The 16,770-nt window shown below is 56.8% G+C and overlaps 1 pseudogene; it reads left to right on the top strand.

The window, feature by feature from the left end:
- The first annotated feature begins 681 nt into the window (after window positions 1-681).
- LOC147116035 (alpha-1,4-N-acetylglucosaminyltransferase-like) overlaps window positions 682-16,770 on the top strand; it is an 83,017-nt pseudogene continuing 66,928 nt past the window's right edge.

The following is a 16,770-nucleotide window of genomic DNA, read 5'->3' as shown; positions in this document are numbered from 1 at the left end:
AGCCCAGAAATTCGGGTCGGGGGTTTCCCACGGGTGCAAGCCCCTGACCTGCACTTACCTTGTGCGCCGGCCGTTGAGCTGTGGGCCCCCGTGAAATTCCGATCCGGGGCCTGGTCCAGCTGCCGGCGCGCAGTGCTTGCGTATCCCAGGGGCGCAGTTAGTTCGATGCATCCCCTGGGATCACGGGGGCCATGGGCAGCCAATCGGAGCAGGGAATGCTCCATTCAAAAGTCTGACAGGGCGTGCTGTCAAGACTTATAAATAGTACGGCCCCAAAATAACACTAAACCTTCAAATAAATTAAAAAAAAACATACATTTTTTAAATAAACTATAAATTACATGAAATAACTATTTTAAACAATAATTTTAATTTTTGAAAAAATAATTTTATATTCTAACGGGACTAAAAATAAACTTACCTTTCTTAGAAGTATTTAAAAATAATAAACCTGTGGAAAAAATGTTTTAATTTTAATTAATTCACCACTTACCTTGTAAAAAGCAGGCCTTACGCCTGCTTTTTATATTTCTAAATTCTGCAGGCTTACGCTCCCGGAGAAACCTGTAAAAAAAAACTAAGTTTGATGCGCACGCGCAGCCTCCAGCGCGCACGCGTTCGTCCTCTGAACCCCTTCGTTCAGAGGAACAGAAGTGCCAGTTTCCCGCGCATGCGCAGTGCATGCAGGAAACCAGAACTTCCATCGGGCCTACGGGTGAGTACCCCATGCGTACTCACCCGTGGAGACTCGAAGTTCTGGGCCTACACATAAAACTAAAGGAAAGAGCACATAAAATTGCCAAGAATTGTGTAGATCCAGGGACTGGGATAGATATAAAGAACAGCAAAGGAAAACAAAAAAGATCGTCAGAGCTGCGAAAAGGGAATACGAAAAGAAACTTGCGAGGGCAGTCAAGATTAACACAAGAGGTTTTTCCAATTATATTAGAAGGAAATGATAGTCAAGGGTAATGTGGGCCCTTTATAAACAGATGGGGCTAATATTGCAAATGAAAATGAGAAAATGGCAGACTTGTTGAATAATTACTTTGTTTCAGTCTTCACAGTAGAGGAAGAGGATAATATACCTGACATTCCAGGGAATTATGGGACTTACTAAAGTTAACATAAGCAAGAAAACAGTATTAGAAAACATAATGGGACTAAAGACTGACAAATCCCCAGGATTTTAAACCCAGGGTTTTAAAGGAAGTAGGTAAGGAAATTGCAGATGCTTCAGCCATAATCTTCCAAAGCGCTCTCGATTCAGCAATTGTACCTTTAGATTGGAAAATTGCAAATGTAACTCCACTATTTAAGAAAGGTGTGAGAGAGAAACCAGGAAATTATGGAGCTGTTAGTCTAACATCTGTTGTGGGGATATTATTGGAATCTATTGTTAAAGACAGAGGCCTAGAAATTCAGTTAGGGACGCCCAGCTCGCCCGCTTGGGGCGCTGAAACTGAATATCGGCGTGCAAAGTGCCGCAGCGCCACCCGCTGCGGCACGTCAGCCTGCGGTACTGCAGGCCTTCCTCTCAGTCTTAAGGGGGAGGTGCCTGCAACAGCACGATCCCCGCTCGCGAGTGCCGGCAAGTGAGCCCGGCACCAAGGAGAAGTGCCGGGCTCTCTGGAAACAGCCGGCAATGCTGCGGGGGGCTGGTGAAGGAGGCCGGGGATGGAGGTGCGGGCAGGCGGCCGCCGAAAAAGCGGCCGGCCGCACCTCCACCTTAACTCGCCCCACTACCGGCACAGGTAGGCCCCGTGTACCGGTCGCTGTTTGCGGCCGGCGCGGGGGAGGCAGCAGCAACCAAATATGGCCAGCTGGGTGATAGCGGGGCGCTGCGCACACCGATGACGTCATCGGTGGCGGCGCAGCGCTACTGGCTAATGCCGCCATGAGCGCCCCGCTAAATATCGCGGTAGGTTTGCACAGCGGCGCAAAAGCCCTCTTTGGGCGCAAACTGGTGGCGCAGGCCACTGAATTTCTAGGCCAGAGTGATTGATAAATTTGAGCTGATTAGAGAGAGCCAACATGGATTTGTAAAGGGTAGGTCATGTCCAACGAACCTAATTGAACTTTTTGAGGAACTACAGTAGGCGATAGGGGCATTTCCATGGATATTATATGGATTTCCAGAAAGCATTCGATAAGCCTTCGTATATGAAGATGTTAGCTCAAATGAAAGCTCAATGAATTGAAGGCAAATTAGTCATCTGGTTCGGAGATTGGTTAGGCGGTAGAAGACAAAGGGGGGAATTTTAAACTAAAAAAGTGGGTGATGCATCACCCAGGTCATCGATGTAAGTTTAACAAGGCAGCCAATTCTGTAATTTTTTCCAGTGCTGAAGCCAATATTACTGAGCAGGCGCTCGGCTTTGCAGCTCTGGCTGGCATCCCACGGGTGCAGGGTGTCATGGACTGCACTCATGTGGCCATCGGGGCACCCCCACATCACCCAGGAGTGTTTGTGAACTGCAAGGGCTTCCACTCCCTGAATGAGCAGCTCGTCTGAAACCATAGGAAGATGATCCTGCATGGGTACGCCAGATTCCCTGGCAGCTGTTATTACTCTTTTGTGCTGCGCCCATCCACCTTCCCTCAACTCCTGGCACCTCCAAAGTCACTTAGCGGCTGGCTGCTTGGTGACAAGGGCTATCCACTAAAGATGTGGCTCGCACGCACCTGCTTATCAAATTGAATACTACTCACACATGTATGTGTTCTTTTATCCTGAGTCCTGTTGCGTTGCCTTGGTTTGTCATTGGTGAAGGTTGTCTAACTCCTGCCCCAGAGTATAATCACAGATAGAGAATATGAACCTAGGCATGGGTCCCTTTTCATGCTGCTTGAACAAAGGAAAAAGCTATATTTATATACTCTTTCCTTATCAAGCTGGAGCTGGCATTGCTCAATTATGGTAATCTCAGGCTGCTGCTATGCAGAGAGACACAAGTTTACATTTTACATCAACAACCATGCATGTAAGATGTCTTGTCCTCACTATGGTAAACATATCCAAGGCCAGTTGGTTGCGAACACCAGCTATTGCTAAGTGAAATCTCTATCCCTACCTCTCTCTCTCTGTAATGATGCCAACCACATTTTTCCCCTATATTGAATGAACTAAGCATGAACACCTTTCAGAAGCTGAATTAACCGAGTTCCATATGCCAACAGGTGGGAGGCGTGGGGTCAGTTAAAGTGCTAAAAATGTGAATCCCGACCTGAACCTGCCTCCAACCCGCCCACTTCTAACGGAGGCAGGACCGGGGGCGGTTGGGGAGCCAATCAGCTGCAAGCAGGTGCATTTTCTGTTTAATTATTATAATGAGACTGGAACCCTCTTCTTTAACCTCCATTTTGTCTTTAACTTTAGCTGGTTGGGTTTTGCACACCTCGTGAAACCTGCCAGCTAATGCAAGGCGAAGACTGCTGCACCCAGGAGGAAAGTGCATTTACAGGGACCTCATGAATCCAGGGTCCCTGCCTACCCACCCCCGTGGTCAGAAAACCCCCCACGAGGCCTCCAATCACCCCCCAGGCCTCCGGTTTCCTCCCAGGCCTAACTCAAGGCCTCAGATTCCCCCACAAGCCCACTGCCCCAACTCCTCCCCCACCCCACTCCTCTGCCCCTCCTTACCGTGCTGTTCCCGGCCCCAGATCCTCACCCATCACACAGCCCCCCACTGGGCTGTTCCCGGCCCCTGATCCTCACCCATCGCCCAGCCCCCCACTGTGCTGTTCCCGGACCCCGATCTTCACCCATCGCCCAGCCCCCCACCGTGTTGTTCCCAGCCCCCGATTCTCATCCATCACCCAGACCCCCACCATGCTGTTCCCGGTCTGCATTCCTGATGTTCTGGACTTCCCCCACATTGCTCCTCCGGCAATCCTGCGATCTTTTCAGAACCCACCCCCGCTGCTCGTCTGGCTGACCCTGGCTCGCACGAGATCCCTCCCTCCTTGCACTGTGCGGCCTAGTGCTGCAGGGCCACCCGCAGGGATCCAGCCAACCTCTCAACCTGGCTGGCTGCAGGTTGGACACAGGGGCTTCCCATTCAAATCAGGCACCGAGTTGGAGCCACCCCCCCAATCCAGTCGCCTCCTCCCACCCTCCCCCACCCACCGCCCGGTCACCCCCACCCACCCCCCCGTCATCACCCCGGTGATCCCCAACCCTAACCTGCCTGCCCCATTAAAATTCTGCCCAAGGGGTAGGGATAATGGGCATGTTCTCAAACTGGAAGGAAGTGACTAGAGGTGACTCACAAGGATCGGTGCAATTTTATGGTGTCTCACAAGGATCTGCAAAACAGATGTTAGACTAGCAGATCTATAATTTCCTGGTTTCTCTCTCATCCATCTTATGTGCTGGAAAAATATGATTTGCCAGCATTTTGCTGCCGTCAATTACATGATTGTGATATGTATTTTATGAAAGTAAATAAACGCTGATTGACTTCAGTACAAGCATCAATAGTAATGTGCTTCATTACTAAAAAAATCCTTCAACTTTATGTTTCACAGGAGCCTGTGAAGAAACATCTCAGCACCACACCATGGTTTCCCTGTATAAGGTGTTTCCCTTTATCCTCACGATTACAATTTGTGGTGTGCTGTTCAGGTACTGGAAGATGGACACCTATCAGTCTATTCAAAACTACATCTTGGAAATATCCCAGATGAAAGATAAAGCTGCCCCAAATCTTACAAACCCGACCATAAAACCTGGGATTATATTTGTGGAGACGACTGACAAAGTGGAGCCGGCACCATTGGCAGTGTGTTCAGTGGAGTCTGCTGCTCGTTTCAACCCAGACAAACGTGTCTATTACTTCATGAAGGGATTCAGTGGCAACTTAGCACAGTATCCACAGGCTGAGTATGCTGGCATCCCTTTGCTTTCCTCAATAAGTAATGTCGTCCTTCTACCCTTGAATCTCACTGAACTGTTTGAAGACACTCCTTTGAGTGACTGGTATCAAAAGGTAAGCAATTAGTAGAAATAATTCTAACAAGTAAATTAGTTGTTTGGCTGTAATTTGATTTTTTTTAAATAGCAGTAATGACAGGAACGTCAACCCCACCATCTCATAAATCATGAGACAAACTCTTCGAAATCATGAGCTTTGGTAGGAAATCATGAGTTGCTATTTTTCTCAAACATAAACCAATATAGATCGACAGTTGGTTTATAAACCTCATTAGTGGCTTTATTTAATCTCTAACAGGTCACAGCTCTTTGCAAAAATATTATTACCGCATCTGAAAATGCTTTAGAAAAAACTTTAAAAAAAATCCTACCTGTTCTCACATCATCATTGCTATGTTTGGGTACTCCTCTTGAATTTCGGGTCGGTGATTTTTCAGTATCGGGGAAGTGTGGAATTATTGTAGTTTAATCAAAATTAAGACTTTAAGAACATAAGAAATAGGAGCCATACGGCCCCTCGAGCCTGCTCTGCCACTCTATAAGATCATGGCTGATCATCGACCTCAACTCCACTTTCCCGCACTATCCCCATATCCCTTGAGTGCAAAAATCTACCTATCTCAGCCTTGAATATACTCAAAGACTCAGCATCCACAGCCCTCTGGGGAAGAGAATTCCAAAGTTTCACAACCATCTGAGGGAAGAAGTTCCTCCTTATCTCGTTCCTAAATGGCCTACCCTTTATCCTGAGACTATGCCCCCTAGTTCTATACACTCCAGCCAGGGGAAAACAACCTCTCAGCATCTACCCTGTGAATCCCTTCAGAATCTTGTATGTTTCAATGAGATCACCTCTCATTCTTCTAAACTCCAGAAGTATAAGCCCATTCTACACAATCTCATCGTAGGACAACCCTCTCATCCCAGGCATCAATCTAGTGAACCTTTTTTTTTAATCGTTCATGGGATGTGGGCGTCACTGGCAATGGCATATATTTCCCATCCCTAATTTCCGAGAAGGTGGTGGTGAGCCGCCTTCTTGAACCACTGCAGTCCCTGTGGTGAAGGTACTCCCACAGTGCTGTTTGAGAGTAGTTCCAGGATTTTGACCCAGCAACGATGAAGGAATGGTGATATACTTCCAAGTCAGGATGGTGTGTGACTTGGAGGGGTACTTGGAGCTGGTGGTGCTCCCATACGCCTGCTGCCCTTGTCCTTCTAGGTGGTAGAGGTGCTACCGAAGAAGCCTTGGCGAGTTGCACCACCTCCAAGGCAAGTATATCCTTCCTTAGATACGGAAACCAAAACTGTGCACAGTACACCAGGTGTGGTCTCACCAAGACCCTGTACAATTGTAGCAAGACTTCCTTACTCTTATACTCCAAACCCCTTGCAATAAAGGCCAACATGCCATTTGCCTTCCTTATTGCTTGCTGTACCTGCATGCTAACTTTCTGTGTATTTTGCACAAGGACTTCCAAATCGCTCTGAACACCAACATTTAAAAGTTTTTCACCATTTAAAAAATATTATATTTTTCTATTCTTCCTACCAGAATGAATAACCTCAGATTCCCCACATTATACTCCATCGGCCACCTTACTGCCCACTCACTAAGTCTATCTACTTTTATGTCATATGTGGAAATATTTCATGTTAATCCAACTGTGATGTAACCCACCTGGAACTTCTTGTTAATGGATTATGTGGTTGGGTTATCATGGAATATTTTCCATATTTTATCCTGTATTTACGGAATAATCTAGCGAAATATAGAGCATTCATGTTTAGTGTCCGCACTGCTCAATGGAGAGAAAGTTTCACTTTTCACATATTCTGAATGACCGGGATGCTGCATTTGAGTGGCTGTTACCAGAGAATCTTTTGCTCCACTGTCCAATTGCGTGGCTGGAAACAAAAAAGGGAAAGCTCGTGGAGCAGAAAAACCCGGTGCTCCGCCTGTGCGAGAGATTGAGAGAGTGAGAGAGAGAGAGAGGTAGGAGGGAGGGAGGAAGGAAGGAGATAGGAGAGAGAGGGGGGAGAGACGGAGCGGGGGGGAGAGACTGAGTTGGGGGGAGACGGAGTGGAGGGGAGAGATGGAGCAGGGGGGAGAGATGGAGTGGGGGAGAGAGAGATGGAGTGGGGGGAGACGGAGTGGGAGGGAGAGATGGGGGGGAAGACGGGGTGAGAGAATGGGGGAGAGAGAGGGGGGAGAGAGAGAGGGGGGAGAGAGAGAGAGGGAGAGAGAGAGAGAGAGGGGGAGGGAGAGTGAGGGGGGAGAGAGAGAGTGGGAGAGAGGGAGAGAGGGAGAGAGAGAGGGAGAGAGAGAGAGAGGGGGAGGGAGAGGTGGGTGATAGAGGGGGGGAGAGAGAGAGCGGAGCATGGGGGGAGAGGGCTGGAGAGAGAGGAGAGAGGGGGAGTGAAAGGGGAGGGGGGTGGGAGTGAGGGAGAGAGAGGGGAGGGAGGGAGGGGAGGGAGAGGGGAGGGAGAGAGGGAAGGGAGGGAGGTGAGGGAGAGAGAGGGGAGGAGGGGGAGAGAGGGGGGAGAAAGTGGGGAGGGAGGGGAGAGAGGGGAGGGAGGAGGGAGAGGAGAGAGAGGGAGGGAGTGGGCAGAGATGAGGGGAGAGAGGGGGCAGAGTGAGGGGAGAGAGGGAGAGAGAGGGAGAGGGAGGGAGAGAGAGGGAGGGTTAGGGAGGGAGGGAGAGGGAAGGATGGAAAGGGAGGGAGGAAGAGAGAGGGAGGGAGCGGGATTAAGGGAGGGAGAGGGGAGGGGGAGAGAGAGAGAGGGAGGGAGGGAGAGGGAGAGGGAGAGTAAGAGAGGGAGAGAGAGAGGGGGGAGAGAGGGAGTAAAGGAGGGAGAGAGTGGGAGAGATAGGGAGGGAGGGGAGAGAGAGAGAGGGAGGGGAGGCGAGAGAAGAGGGAGGGGGAGAGAGAGTGAGGAGGGAGGGGGAGAGAGGTGAGGGAGGGGGGGAGAGAGGAGAGGGAGGGGGAGAGAGGAGAGGGAGGGAGGGAGAGAGGAGAGGGAAGGAGGGAGAGGGGAGAAAGGATAAAGGAGAGGGAGGGAGGAAGGGAGGGAGAGAGGAGAGGGAGGGAGAGAGGAGAAGGAGGGAGGTAGAGGGAGAGAGAGTGAGGACAGGAGGGAGAGGAAGGGAGGAAGGGAAGGAGAGAGAGAGGGAGGGTGGAAGAGAGGGGGAGGGAGGGAGGAAGAGAGGGGTAGAAGGGGAGGGAGGGAGGAAGAGAGGGGGAGAAAGGGAGAGAGAGGGAGAGAGGGATGGAAGGGAGAGGGAGGGAGAGGGAGAGAGAGGGGAGGAAGGGAGAGGGAGGGATGGGAGGGAGGTAGGGAGAGGGAGGAAGGGAGGGAGTGGGTGGAAGGATGGAGGGAGACAGAGGGAGGGAGGGAGGGTGAGAGAGGGAGGGAGCGAGAGGGTGGGATGGAGGGAGAGGGAGAGAGAGGGAGGGAGTGGGAAGGAGAGAGAGGAAGCGAGAGAGAGAGAGGGAGGGAGAGAGGCAGAGAGAGGGAGGAAGAGAGTGAGGGAGTGGAGGGAGGGAGAGAGGGAGGGAGGGAGGAGAAAGGGAGGGAGGAAGAGAGAGAGAGGGGTGAGGGCGAGGGGGAGGGGGAGGGAGAGGGGAGGGGGAAGTTTGAGGGGGAGGGGGAGGGAGAGGGAGGGAGAGAGTGAGTGAGGGAGGGAGGGGAGGGAGGGAGAGAGAGGGTGGAGGGCAAGTGGAAGGGGGGGAGGGGGAGGGGAGGGGGAGGCATGGAGAGGGGTGAGAGGGAGGGAGATGGAGGGAGAGGGAGAGGGAGTGGGAGGGAGGGAGGGGGAGGGAGGGAGAGGGAGAGGGAGGGAGGGAGGGAGAGGGAGAGTGAGAGAGAGGCAGAGAGAGGGAGAGGGAGAGGGAGGGAGGTTGAGGGAGGAAGAGGGTGGGACATTGAGAGGGGAGGGAGAGAGAGGGAGGTAGAGAGAGGGAAGGAGGGAGAGAGAGTGGAAGGGAGGGAGAGAGGGAGAGGGAAGGAGAGAGGGAGAGTGAAGGAGGGAGAGGGGGAGGGAGGGAGCGAGAGGGATGTAGGGAGAGAGAAGCGAAGGGGGGAGATAGGGAGAGGGTGGGAATGAGGGAGAGTGAGGGACGGAGAGGGAGAGAGGGAGGGAGGGAGGGAGAGGGAGGGAGGGAGGGAGAAGGAGAGTGAGAGAGAGGCAGAGAGAGGGAGAGGGAGAGAGCGGGAGAGGAGGGAGGTTGAGGGAGGAAGAGGGTGGGATGTTGAGAGGGAGGGAGAGAGAGGGAGGGAGAGAGGGAGAGGGAAGGAGAGAGGGAGAGTGAAGGAGGGAGAGGGGGAGGGAGGGAGGGAGAGGGAGGTAGGGAGAGAGAGGCGAAGGGAGGGAGATAGTGAGAGGGTGGGAACGAGGGAGAGTGAGGGACGGAGAGGGAGAGAGGAGGGAGGGAGGGGAGGGAGAGGGAGGGAGGTAGGGAGAGAGAGGGAGGGTTAGAGAGGGAGGGAGGGGGAGAGAGGGGAGAGAGGGGGAGAGAGAGAGGGAGGGAGGGATGTAGAGAGAGGCAGGGAGAGAGAGTGAGGGAGAGAGAGGGAGGTTGAGATGGAGGGATGAGAGAGGGAGGGAGGGTGGGTGGAGGGGGGTGAGAGAGAGGTAAAGGGAGAGAGAGAGGAGAGAGTGAGGGGGGAGAGAGGAGAGGGAGGGAGGGAGAGAGGAGAGGGCGGGGAGGGGATGGGGGAGTTTGAGGGGGAGGGGCAGGGGAGAGGGAGAGGGAGGGGAGAGGGGGAGGGAGGGGGAGGGGGGGAGAGATAGGGTGGAGGGCAAGTGGAAGGGGGATGAGAGGGCGAGGCAGAGAGGGAGAGAGAGGGAGGGAGATGTAGAGAGAGGCAGGGAGAGAGAGTGAGGGAGAGAGAGGGAGGTTGAGATGGAGGAGAGAGAGGGAGAGGGAGGGAGGGTGGGAGGAGGGGGGTGAGAGAGGGAAAGGGAGAGAGAGAGGAGAGAGTGAGGGGGAGAGAGGAGAGGGAGGGAGGGAGAGAGGAGAGGGCGGGTGAGGTGAGAGAGGGGAGGGGATGGGGGAGTTTGAGGGGGAGGGGCAGGGAGAGGGAGGGAGAGGGGGGAGGGAGGGAGAGTGGGAGGGAGGGAGAGAGTGAGTGGGGGAGGGAGGGGGAGGGGGGAGAGATAGGGTGGAGGGCAAGTGGAAGGGGGGAGGGGGAGGCGAGGGCGAGGGCAGAGGAGGGAGAGAGAGGGAGGGAGATGTAGGGAGAGGGAGAGGGAGGGAGAGGGAGGGGGAGGGAGGGAGAGGGAGAGTGAGAGATGGGAGAGAGAGGGAGGGAGAGGGAGAGGGAGGGAGGGAGAGGGAGAGTGAGAGAGAGGCAGAGCGAGGGAGAGAGAGGGAGAGGGAGGGAGAGGGAGGTTGAGAGGCAGGGAGAGGGTGGGACGTTGAGAGGGAGGGAGAGAGAGGGAGGGAGAGAGAGGGAAGGAGGGAGAGAGAGAGAGACGAAGGGAGGGAGAGAGGGAGAGGGTCGACAGAGGGAGAGTGAGGCAGGGAGAGGGAGAGAGAGAATGAGGGATGGAGAGAGAGGGAGGTAGGGAGAGAGAGGGAGGGAGAGAGGGGGAGAGAGAGAGGGAGGGAGGGATGTAGAGAGAGCGAGGGAGAGAGAGAGTGAGCAAGAGAGACGGAGGGAGGGTGGGAGGAGGGGGTGAGAGAGAGGGAAAGGGAGAGAGAGGGGAGAGTGAGGGGAGAGAGGAGCGGGAGGGAGGGAGAGAGGGAGAGGGCGGGAGAGGTGAGAGAGGAGAGGTAGGGAAGGAGGGAGGGAGGAAGGGAGAGAGGGAGGTCTAGATAGAGAGGAGAGGGAGGAGAGAGAGGGAGGGCGATAGAGAGAGGAGTGGGAGGAGAGAGAGGGAGGGAGGGAGGGAGGGAGGGATAGAGAATGAGGGAGGTAGGGAGAGGGGTGTGAGGGATGGAGGGAGAGAGAGGGAGGGAGGGAGGGCGAGAGGGAGGGGGGAGAGTTGAGGGAGGGGATGAGAGGGGAGAGACAGGGAGAGAGGAGAGAGAGAGAGTGGAGGACAGAGGAGAGGGAAGGGAGAGAGGAGAGGGAGGGGGAGAGAGGAGAGCGAGGGAGGGAGAGAGGAGAGGGAGGGAGGGAGAGGGGAGAGAGTAGAGGGAGGGAGGGAGAGAGGGAGGGATGAAGAAAGGGAGGGAGGGAGAGTGGGAGGGAGGAAGAGAGGGAGTGAGGAAGGGAGGGAGAGGGAGGGAGAGAGAGAGGGGGAGGGCAAGGGGAAGGGTGGAGGAAGAGAGGGAGGGGAAGGGGGAGATGGAGGGGAGGGGGAGGGAGGGAGAGGGAGGTAGGGGTAGAGAGGGAGAGAGAGAGAGAGGGAGGGAGGGAGAGGGAGGGAGGGAGGTGGAGAGGGAGGGAGAGGGAGGGAGAGAGAGAGTGAGTTAGAGAGAGGGTGGGAGGGATGGAGGGAGAGAGAGAGGGAGGGAGAAGAGAGAGGGATTCAGGGAGGGAGAGAGCGAGAGGTAGGGATGGAGACAGGGAGGGAGAGGGATGGAGAGGTTGGGAGGTAGGGAGAGATGTAGGGAGGAAGAGAGAGCGATGGAGAGAGAGGGAGGGTGGAGAGAGGGGGAGGGAGGGAGAGAGTGGGAGGAAGGGAAGGAGAGAGGGGGAGGGAGAGAGAGGGAGGGGAGAGGGAGGGAGAGAGAGGGAGGGAGAGAGGAAGGGAGGGAGAGGGAGAGGGAATGAGCGAGGGAGGGAGGTTGAGACGGAGGGAGTGGGAGGGAGGGAGAGAGAGGGAGGGAGGGAGAGTGAGGGAGAGAGGAGGGAGGGAGGGAGCGGGGCGATGGAGTGAGGGTGGGAGAGGGAGAGGGAGAGAGGGGGGAGAGGAAAGGGAGGGGAGGAGAGATGAGAGGGAGGGAGGGAGTGAGGAGAGGGGATGGAGAGAGAAGCGGGAGGGAGGGAGATAGAAGAGGGAGGGAGGGAGAGAGAGGGAGGGAGAGAGTGAGGAGAAGGGAGCGAGGGAGAGGGGAGAGGGAGGAAGAGTGAGAGGGAGGGAAGGAGTGAGAGAGAGGGAGGGAGAGGGAGGGAGGGAGAAGGAGGGAGGGAGAGAAAAAGAGAGGGGAGAGTGAGAGAGGGAGAGAGAGAGAGGGAGGGAGGGAGAGGAAGTGAGGGGGAGAGAGAGAGAGGGAGGGAGGAGGAGGAGAGAGGAAGGGAGGGAGAGGGAGGGAGAGGAAGGGAGCGAGTGAGAGAGGAAGAGAGAGGGATGGATGTGAGCGAAAGGTAGGGAGGGAGGGACAGAGAGAGAGTGAGGGAGGGAGAGAGGGATAGAGAGAGAGTGAGGGAGCGAGGGAGTGAGGGAGAGGGATGGAGGGAATGAGGCAGAGAGAGGGACGGAGGGAGAGGGAGGGATTTTGAGAGGGAGGGAGGGAGTGAGGGAGGGAGGGAGGAAGAGTGGAGAAAGGAGAGGGAGGGAGAGAGAGAGAAGAGTGAGGGAGAGAGGGAGGGAGGGAGAGGGAGGGAGGTGGAGAGGGAGGGAGAGAGAGAGAGTGAGTTAGAGAGGGTGGGAGGGGTGGAGGGGAGAGAGAGGGAGGGAGAAGACAGAGGGAGGGTGGGGAGGGATGGAGGGAGAGAGAGGGAGTGAGGGAGGGAGAGAGTGAGAGGTAGGGATGGAGACAGGGAGGGAGAGGGATGGAGAGGTAGGGAGAGATGTAGGGAGGGAGAGAGAGTGATGGAGAGGGAGGGTGGGAGCGAGAGGGAGGGAGGGAGAGAGTGGGAGGGAGGGAAGGAGAAAGGGGGAGGGAGGGAGAGGGATGAACAGAGAGGAAGGGAGCGGGAGAGAGAGGGAGGGAGAGGGAGGGAGAGAGAGGGAGGGAGAGAGGAAGGGAGGGAGAGGGAGAGGGAATGAGGGAGGGAGGGAGGTTGAGGCGGAGGGAGTGGGAGGGAGGGAGAGGGAGGGAGAGAGAGGGAGGGAGGGAGCGGGAAGGAGTGAGGGTGGGAGAGGGAGAGAGAGAGAGAGGGGGGAGAGGAAAGGGAGGGGAGGAGAGAGGAGAGGTGGGAGGAGAGGAGAGGGAGGGAGGGAGTGAGAAGAAGCGAGGGAGGGAACGAGGGAGAGGGAGGGAATAAGTTAGAGGGATGGAGAGGGAGGGATGTTGAGAGGGAAGGAAGGGAGAGAGAGGGAGCGAGGGAGGAGAGAGGGAGGTCGGGAGATGATAGGAGAGAGAGGGAGGGAGAGAGGGAGAGATGGAGGGAGAGGGATGGAGAGGGGGGAGCGAGGGAGAGAGGAAGGGAGGGAGTGGGAGAGAATGAGGGAGGGAGGGGTTGAGATGGAGGGTGAGGGAGGGAGAAGGAGGGAGGGATAGAGAAGGAGGGAGGGAGAGAGAGGGAGGGAGAGAGAGGGAGGGAGGGAGAGGGAGGGAGTGAGGGAGGGAGAGGGAGTGAGGGACGAAGAGGGAGAGAGAGAGAGGAAGGGAGAGAGGAGAGGGAGGGGAGGGCAGAGGAGAGGTGCCGAGCGAGGAGAGGGAGGGAGAGAGAAGAGGGAGGGAGGGAGAGAGAAGAGGGAGGGAGGGAGAGAGGGAGGGAGAGAGAGAGGAGAAGGAGTGAGGGAGAGAGGAGAGGGAGGCAGCGAGATGGAGTGAGGCAGGGAGAGAGAGAGGGGAGAGGGGGAGGGAGAGAGAGAGGGAGGGACAGTAGGAGGGATAGAGGGAGGGTGGAAGAGATGGATGGATAGAGAGAGAGGGAGGGAGAGGGAGGTGGAGAGGGAGGGAGAGGGAGGGAGGGAGAGGGAGGGAGTGAGAGAGAAAGAGATGGGAGGGAGTGAGAGGGAGGGAGGAGGGATCGAGGGAGAGAGGAAGGGAGAGAGATGGAGGGAGCGAGAGAGAGAGGGAGTGAATGGGAGGGAGGGAGAGGGATGGAGTGAGAGAGACAGTGGGAGGGAGTGTGAGAGATGAGAGGGAGGGAGGGAGAGAGGAGAGGAAGGGAGAGAGAGGGAGTGAGGCAGGGAGAGAGAGGGAGGGAGAGAGAGAGAGAGGGAGGGAGGGAGAGAGGGAGAGAGAGGGAGGGAGAGAGGGAGAGAGAGAGAGAGGGAGGGAGGGAGAGAGGGCAAGAAAGGGAGGGAGAGGGAGGGAGTTGGAGGGAGTTTGAGAGGGAGGGAGAGAGAGGGAGGGAAAGAGGGAGATTGAGAGAGAGGGTGGGAATGATGGAGAGAGAGGGAGGGAGGAGAGAGAGGGAGGAATGGAGGGAGAAAGTGAGAGTTAGGGATGGTGAGAGGGAGGGAGAGGGAGTGAGAGGGAGGGGGATAGGGAGGGATGGAGGGGAGAGGGGGGAGGGAGAGGGAGGGATGGAGGGGGAGGGATGGAGGGAGAGGGAGGGGCAGGGGGCGAGAGGGAGGGGAGGGAGTGAGGAAGAGGGAGGGAGGGAGGGAGGGAAAGTGAAGTAGGGGGAGAGAGGGAGGGAGGGGGAGAGAGGCAGGGAGGGAGGGGGTGAGAGGGAGGGCGGGACGGGCAATGAGGGAGGGGGCGAGTGGGTGCGAGAGAGAGGGAGGGAGAGAGTGAGTGAGGTAGAGAGGGAGGGAGAGAGGGAGGGAGGGAGTTAAAAATGGAGTGAGGGAGAGAGGGAGGGAGCGAGAGGGAGGGTGGGAGGGAGGGAGGGAGGGAGAGAGAGGGAGGGAGCGAGAGAGAGAGCGAGGGAGTGAGAGGGGGGAGGGAGGGGGAGAGAGGGAGGCGAGGGAGGAAGCGGGAGGGGGTTGAGAGTGGGAGGGGGAGAGGGAGGGTGTGGAAGGAGGGGGCAGAGAGGGAGGGAGCAGGGAGAGTGGGAGGGAGGGAGAGGTATGGAGGGGGAGACGGAGAGAGAGAGAGGGAGGGGTAGACAGAGAGGGAGGGAGGGGAGACAGAGAGGGAGGGAGAGGGGAGGGAGAGAGGGAGGGGGAGAGGCAGGGGAAAGGGAGGGAGAGGGGGGAGAGGAATGGAGGGAGGGAGGTTGAGAGGGAGGGAGGAAGAGGGAGGAGGGAGAGGGAGGGAGAGAGAGGGGGGAGGGGGAGGGAGGGAGAGGGAGGGAAGGAGAAAAAGCAAGGGAGGGAACGAGGGAGAGGGAGGGAATAAGTGAGAGGGATGGAGAGGGAGGGATGTTGAGAGGGAGGGAGGGAGAGAGGGAGCGAGGTTGGGAGAGAGAGGATGGTAGGGTGGTGGTGGGAGAGAGAGGGAGGGAGAGGGAGAGAGATGGAGGGAGAGTGAGGGAGAGAGAGGGAGGGAGCGAGGGGAGAGAGGAAAGGAGGGAGAGAGAATGAGGGAGGGAGGTGGATTGAGACGGATGGTGAGGGAGGGATAAGGAGGGAGGGAGAGAGAAGTAGGGGGGAGAGAGGGGGGAGGGAGAGGCAGGGAGGGAGAGAGAGGGAGTGAGTGAGGGAGTGGGAGTGAGTGAGGAAGAGGGAGATAGAGAGAGGAAGGGGGAGAGGAGAGGAAGGGGAGCACAGAGGGGAGGCGGCGGAGAAAGGAGATGGAGGAAGAGAGAAGAGGGAGGGAGGGAGAGAGTAAGGGGAGGGAGGGAGGGAAAGAGGGAGGGAGAGAGAGAGGGAGGGAGAGAGGGAGGGCAAGAGGGGAGGGTGGAAGAGAGGGAAGTAGGGAGAGAGAGGGAGGAAGATGTAGATGGAGAGGGAGGGAGGGAGAGGGAGGGAGAGAGAAAGAGAGGGGAGGGAGGGAGAGGGAGAGAGGGGGAGGGAGGAATGGAGGGAGATGGAGGGAGCGATAGAGAGAGGGGGTGAGAGGGAGGAGGGAGAGGAATGGAGTGAGAGAGACAGAGGAAGGGAGTGTGAGAGATGAGAGGGAGGGAGGGAGAGAGGAGAGGGATGCAGAGAGAGTGAGTGAGGCAGGGAGAGTGAGAGAGGGAGGGAGAGATGGAAGGGAGGGAGTGAGGGAGGGAGGGAGAGTGAGTGAGTTTGAGGGAGGTAGGGAGGGAGAGAGAGAGAGGGAGGGAGGGAGAGAGGGCAAGAGGGAGGGAGGGAGGGAGAGAGGTGGAGAGGGAGGGAGAGAGAGGGAGGAGAGGAGGGAGAAAGAGAGGGTGGGGGAGATGGAGAGAGAGGACGAGAGGAGAGAGAGGGAGGGGAGGGAGGGGAGAGAGGGAGGGAGGGACGGAGAAAGTGAGAGTTAGGGATGGTGAGAGGGAGGGAGAGGTAGGGAGGTAGGGAGAGGCGTAGGAGAGAGAGAGAGAGCGATGGAGAGAGGGAGGAAGGGAGAGCGGTGGAGAGAGTGAGAGTGGGGGATGGAGGGAGAGCGAGGGAGGGAGAGAGAGGGGGAGGGGGAGGGAGGTAGAGGGAGGGAAGGAGATAAAGCAAGGGAGGGAACGAGGGAGAGGGATGGGCTAAGTGAGAGGGATGGAGAGGAGGGATGTTGAGAGGGAGGGAGGGAGAAGAGGGAGCGAGGTTGGGAGAGAGAGAGGGAGGTAGGGAGATGGATTGAGAGATGGGGAGGGAGAGGGAGAGAGATGGAGGGAGAGGGAGGGAGGGAGCGAGGGAGAGAGGAAGGGAGGGAGAGGGGAGGGAGGGAGAGAGAACAAGGGAGGGAGTGGGATTGAGACGGATGGTGAGGGAGGGAGGAGGGAGGGAGAGCGTAGGGAGGGAGAGGGGGGAGTGAGGGTGGGAAAGGGAGTGAGGGAGGAAGAGGGAGATAGAGAGAGGAAGGGGGAGAGGAGAGGGAGGGGAGCACAGAGGGGAGGCGGCGGAGAGAGGAGACGGAGGGAGAGAGAAGGGGGAGGGAGGGAGGGAAAGAGGGAGAGACAGAGTGAGAGAGGGAGGGATAGAGGGAGGGAGGAAGAGAGGGAAGTAGGGAGAGAGAGGGAGGGAGATGTAGATGGAGAGGGAGGGA

This window comes from Somniosus microcephalus, chromosome 6 (genome assembly GCF_052327205.1).
Source record: "Somniosus microcephalus isolate GS21.2 chromosome 6, FLI_Smic_1.0, whole genome shotgun sequence".
Taxonomy (NCBI): Eukaryota; Metazoa; Chordata; class Chondrichthyes; order Squaliformes; family Somniosidae; genus Somniosus; species Somniosus microcephalus.
Note: the sequence above shows the minus strand (reverse complement) of the source record. Positions and strands in the feature narration are given on the sequence as shown.